Source organism: Sceloporus occidentalis, unplaced genomic scaffold (genome assembly GCF_023333645.1).
Source record: "Sceloporus occidentalis isolate IW3139 unplaced genomic scaffold, rSceOcc1.0.p SCAF_1, whole genome shotgun sequence".
NCBI classification, from domain to species: domain Eukaryota; kingdom Metazoa; phylum Chordata; class Lepidosauria; order Squamata; family Phrynosomatidae; genus Sceloporus; species Sceloporus occidentalis.
The window spans coordinates 141331102-141337101 of NW_028316981.1; the positions used below are offsets into that span (position 1 = coordinate 141331102).

Here is a 6000-nt window from a genome sequence, read left to right on the forward strand (position 1 = left end):
ACACACACACTCTCTCTCTCTCTGTGTGTACACATGGGGGGGAGAAGGAGGGCAACACACACACAAGGCGGACACACTCAGGGGCTCTGACAAAGCGCCATGCATTAGGAGTATGATTGCTTTTAAAGATCAATGGATTCCAATCGAAAAGGCAGGATTTCTTTCTCCTTTTAAAAAAGGGAGGGTTCTTGTTTTCCTCTTTGATAGCCCCCCCTCTTTTCCAAGCACTTTTACTCCCCACCTGCGAGTATAATCCCCCCAATAGGAATATACAAGCATTGCTGTAACGGGGTTTGAATTGCACCAGGCGCAAACCTCAAGTTCGGGGATACTTAAAAACAAATGGTGCATGTTTCTTCCATTTCAGAATGAAAGCGCTGTTTTAAAAGCCTCTCTCTCTCTCTCTCTCTGAGGGGGGCCCTTCTGTTCTACACTCCCCCCCTCCAACTAAAAGGACGGCTCCCTCATCCTCTCCAAGCCCCCCTTTCCTTTGAGCTTCAGGTGATCGATGAAGGAGAGATCACCGGCAATTTTGCGTCTGGAACCAGATCTCCCCCGCCAGCTTTCCGGGGGGACAGTGAGGATCCCTTCTTAAATCCCCCCTTCCCTCCAAGGCATGGGACATCCGAGGCTTTCCAGGCAGCCCTTGGGAGAAGTGCGGACCATTTGGTGAGAAGGGAAAGCAAGCCTTTCGGGACCAAAAGAGAAAAGTTGGGGGGGGGGGGCTTAGATCCGGGAGTGGGGCATGGAGATCAATCTCTCCTTTAGGCTGGCCTGGTGGGGTATGTGTTTCCCCCTCTCCCTTTCTCCATCCCCCAATCTTTCTCCCTTTCAGAGCTGGCCTGGTGGGGTACCTTCCCCCTTTCTCCCAATCTACACCCCCCTGACCTCTTCTCTCCTTCAGGGCTGGCCTCGTGGGGTGCCTTTCCCTCCCTTCTCCCTCTCTTCATCTCCCCAACTCTTCTCTCCTTCAGGGCTGGCCTCGTGGGGCAGTTTCCCCTTTCTCCCAGTCTTCATCCCCCCTTCAACTCTTGTCTCTTTCAGAGCTGGCCTTCTTTTCTCTCCTTCAGACCTTTTCCCCCCCCCCCCCTTTTCCCTTCCCTTTCTTTCTTTCTTTCTTTCTTTCTTTCTTTCTTTCTTTGCCTTTCCTTTCTTCCTTTTCCCTTCCCTTTCTTTTTTCCCTCCCATTCTTCCCTTTCGCCCAACTCTTCTCTCCTTCAGGGCTGCCCTGGCTGGGTTCCCCTTCCCTCCCAATCTCTCTTCTTTCTCCAGGGCCCCGACTCTCCTTCTCCTCCCCAGGAGAGCCTCGTCCCCTGGCTTCCCGCTTGCCAAGGGGCGGAGGCAGGCAGGCAGGCAAGGAGGCAGCCAACCCGGCCAGCCCAGGGCTCCTTCTTGGCCTCCGCAGACAAAAGCCAGCCTCGTCGCCCAGGAGACCGGAGGAGCAGCCGGGCTCCACTCCGGGATCCCTCGAAAAGGTTTGGAGGAACCCTGGAAGCCTCTCCCCGCCGCCTCGCAGAAAGAGAGCTCTTCGGGTCGGGTGCTTGACATTTGGGAGCTGAAATCGGGGGAGGCCAGGCTCCATCCCAGGCCCTAGATGCAAAGAAGCCAAACAAGAGCCCCCCCAAAAACTCTCTCCCTCCCCGGCAGAGTCGGAGGCAGAGTCTCAGCCGGCCGTCTTCCTTCCTTCCTTCCTTCCTTCCTTCCTTCCTTCCTTCCTTCCTTCCATTTTTCCTTCCTTCTTTCCTCCTGCTGATTCTCGGCTGGTCTGGGGAATGGAGGCCGGCTTCGGCTCAGTTTCCTGGGCTCTGTTCAGCAGCCGGGGACCCAACCGGGAAGGGAGGCCGGGCTTTTAGGGGCGATCTCGCTCCCCGATCGGCTCCGGAGAACCAAAAATTCCGGACCCCAAACCCCGTTCTGACTACCCTCGGATCTCCCGGCCAGATCCTTCTAGGTCATTGGGCTGGGAACGAGCAGGAAAGGAAAGACAGAGAGGAAGGTGAGGTTGATGCCAAAACCCCTTCCATAGTTTCAGGGCTTAACCTAGGAGGCTAGAACTAGGGAGGGGGAGGCTTTTTGTCTTGTGTTTCCCAAAGACCAAGTCGACAGAACCTATTGCACAGAAGGAAAAGAACGCCCTGGCCTTGCATCGCACATTTTAGAGCAAATGTTAAGACACACAGAGAGTTCAGCCCAGCACCCGCGACGAAAAACACGACCAGAGAGCCCTCCGCAAAGATCAAGGGGGCCAAAGAGAAGGGGATCTCCTCCCAAAAAAGGACCCCCGTCGGGCCCTCCTTGGCTCCCGGCTCAGCGCCGCCAGCGAGCCCTGCTGCTCCCCTCTCGCCCGCCCAGCCTTTCGTTACCTCTTTTGTTAACAGAAAAGTCAATCCCTTTTAATTAAAAATCGTTCAACAAATCTATCTCTTTACTAACACAAATATACTTTCTGTACCGAATTTGCAAAGCTATCAATAGAAACTCCAGCGGGCAGGGTCCTGAGATAATTTGATTTGAAAGAATAAGATGAGGAGGGAAAAATGGGGAGGGGGGGAAGACCGAGAAAGAAAGCAGAGTGACTTTTCAGTGTGTGTGTGTGTGTGTGTGTGTGTGTGTGTGTGTACACACACACACACCTCTACACCATGGCTGCTTTGAAAAACATCAAATGTATCAAGGCATTGTTTGTTTACACACACACTACAGAGGATATTTCAGCATGTAAAGAGACTTTTTACTTGTGTTTTGACCACGGCATCGCAGGCATGTTTCCTTCATATAAATCCCTCTATATGAAACAGAGCTTTCTCAGAAAGCGAGTGGGACTCGGATTGCAAGGACATGGGCCCCCCTTTCCCTGCATCCAATGGACTTACTTCCGAGGAGACCTGGGGGTGTTAAAGGGCCCTCCTTGCTTCTAAACAAAGCTAGGCCGAAACAAAGCAATTTTTTTCTCCAGGAGGAGGAGGAGGAGGAGGAGGAGGAGGAGGAAGAAGGGAGCTTGCTTTTCAAATAGTCCTGAAAAAGAATCTGGAATTGGAGCGATCGGGGGAGGGGGCGAATTTTAAAAAGCAGTTTAAACCCTCCTTTTGCTAGGAGTTTAAAACGGCCGACCTCATGGCGCAAAAGGGCTTGGCCGACGGGATTCAGAGGCCATTTTCCCCCCTGTGAAAGCAGCGGCCAGATCTTGTTTCTGCCTCTTATTTCTCTCTTTACCCGACGCAGAGGCCCTAGGGATTTTGACCCAGGGTGCATCCCAAAGTTTACTTGCCTGGGAATAAAACCCATGCAACATTCTGGGATTTACTACCGAAAATGCTCCTAGGACCGTGCCTTTGGAGGGCTGCTCCCGTTCCCAGCGTGAAAGCAAACGTAGGAGCAAAACCCTTCACTCGAAAAAGACACCCTTCAATAAAGATTAATTCTAGGCCTTCGTTTTGCTTGGTTTTTTAAAACATATAACAAAAGGCGGGGGACTCTTGAATTATTTTGTGTCTCCAATGCCTCCTGGAAAACTGGGAATCTCTGCACAGCAGCCAATCCCCAAATATCTTTAAGAGATAAAGCAGGAGTAGGACATCAACGCACTTTTATAAAAGTAGATCTACGAGGCCTCGTTTTCGTGTCCCCCTTTAAAAGGTTTCCTGGAAGAATCTTTAATCTATGCTTTAACGCCACGCTTTAATTGGGAGGATAATCAATTTATTCACTCTCAATGAATGAGTTTCCGGAGAGCAGGAAAGCACCTCTAGAAGAAGTCGCATTTTAGAAGGAAGGGTGCTGTAAACTACATAATAGTACTACTAGTAGTACTCTAAAATACATAATAATAATAATAATAATAATAATAATAATAATAATAATAATAATAAGTGAGGTCGAAGGCTTTCATGGCCGGCATCCATAGTTTTTTGTGGGTTTTTCGGTCTATGTGGCCATGTTCTAGAAGAGTTTATTCCTGATCTTCAGGCTGTGGCTAGCATCTTCAGAGAAAGATACTACTACTGCTGCTAATAGTAATAATAATCTGGAAAAGTGGGTTTTGGCTGGATTTTTTTGGCAGGAGGATTTGCACAAAGAAATTTGAAAATCTTGCCTTGCAAAGAGGGAACAGGGGCGCTGGGGATGAGGGGAGAAAGCAAACTCCCTTCTGCTGCTGGCTCTGGAATTAAATCTCCATTAAGGTGGCAATTAATGGGAAAGGCAGAGAGAGAGAGCGAGAGAGAGACAGAGAGAGAGAGAGAGAGAGAGGAGGACAATGCGAGGAAGGAGGCGAGCGAGGCTTCCCCGGCGCAAACAATGAGAGCAAATCGAGACAAAACAATTACTTACAGATCGCTGCTTTCCTGGGTCAAAGTTTCTGTGGAACAAACCACAGAAACAAAACGCCAAACAAGAAGGAGGAGGAGGGAAGGGGGGGAAAGGAAAAAAGAAAAAAGGAGAAAAAAGAAATCCCACTCCACTGCAAAAAATGTGGGGACTCCAAGCCACGGTGTGGGTCGGGAAAGGCTTCGATTAGAATACAGGTGGGAGGTTTCTCCCCCCACTTTCTCCCTTCTAGAGAGAAATCCTCGCTTGCTTTTCACTGGAGTTGTCTTTCTCTCTCTCTCTGTGCAAAGCGGAAACTGGAGGTGGGTTTTTCCCTCCCTGTGCTCATCGAAGACCCCAGCTATTCCCACCCCCACTGCTTTTTTCTCCCCAACCGTTGAGGCCTTTGAGGATTTGCTTTTACGACGACAACTCAGATTATGAATTTAGGATTGAGTCGGGAGTATTTTTTCTGCTCCAGATTATACACACACACACACACACACACAGGTCCATACACACAGAGTCTCCTCGGCTACCTGCCCGCGTGGAGTAAATCCACTCAATTAGGGCACCAAGACGGAGCTGGAGGCTCTATAATCTCAAATTTATGGCCGGATGACGTGCCTCTCTCTCCCACAATGGAGACCAGTGACATTAAACACAAAATTGATGAGAGAGAAGCGAAATCTAATCTCTCTCTCTCTCTCTCTCTCTCTCCCACACACACACACTTTCCTTCCCCCCACTTCGTCTTCTAAGCCATTGCTGCCGCTCTTGGGCTCCCTCGCCTTTGCTTTTTTCGGAGGAGAGAAAAAGGCTTTTCTCCTCGGCTTCGAAGGGGGTGAGAAGGGTTTGGGTCTCTCTAGCCAAATCGGATCGGAACCACTTCTTCACCCCACTTCCTTCCCTGAGCAACCGAGGTAGGTTTTCAAGGCTGGTTTCTTTTTTAAAAATCTTGATCTCCATCTCTTTCTGGTTGCATCCACATTGGATGCATCCATACCGGTTTGAGGGCATTTCAGCTGCCCTGGCTCCATGCTATGGAATTCCCTAAGAAACTACCCTTCCCAGAATTCCACAGCTAGGAGCCAGGGCAGTGGAAATGCACTCACGCCGCAGTGTGGACGCCGCCTGGAGTTTCCTTTCCCTTTGATCCCGGGGGACTTACCTGGCTCGCCTCCTCGTCTTTCGGAGTCCCGGCTGGCATTCTCCTGCCCCCCTTCTCCCCCTCCCCCAATCCGGCCCAAAAGATCCTCGTCGGAACCGCCTGCTTTTCGGAAAGAGAGAAACCGAGGGCTCCCAAGGAAAAGAAAACACGCCTGGGCCAAAGGGGAAGTTTGACTCCTGCTGCCTTTCAAGGCGGCTACATTCCGCTGTGTGTGTGTGAGTGTGTTTGTGTGTTACAAGAGAGGCGCTTGCTTGCTGGTTCTCCAGCACACACCGCGGGGACTGGAGGGGGGAGAGGATCGGGTGGGTGGGTGGGTGGGGAGAGAGAGAGATTGACTGAGAGAGAGAGAGAGAGACAGAGAGACCTACGAGCTGGATCTCTTGGAAGAAAGACCCAGCTGCAGCGTCCCTGTTGCAGCTGCAAACACCAGCAGGAAGGGGAAGGGGAAGGGGAAAGGGAAGGGGGGAGGAAGAGGAAAGCCCTGCTCCTCCACCTTCCAGACAAGAAGAGGAAACTGAGATTTG

General features: G+C 50.9%; 1 protein-coding gene across 1 annotated transcript in view; it reads right to left on the reverse strand.

Moving 5' to 3' along the window:
* Positions 1-5530, reverse strand: part of BAHCC1 (BAH domain and coiled-coil containing 1) — a 135333-nt gene extending 129803 nt beyond the window's left edge. Inside the window, exon 1 of the mRNA XM_089539693.1 lies at positions 5477-5530. The gene's annotated coding sequence lies outside the window, so the exon portion shown is untranslated. The remainder of the gene's footprint in view (positions 1-5476) is intronic.
* Between the last annotated feature and the right edge of the window lie 470 nt (positions 5531-6000).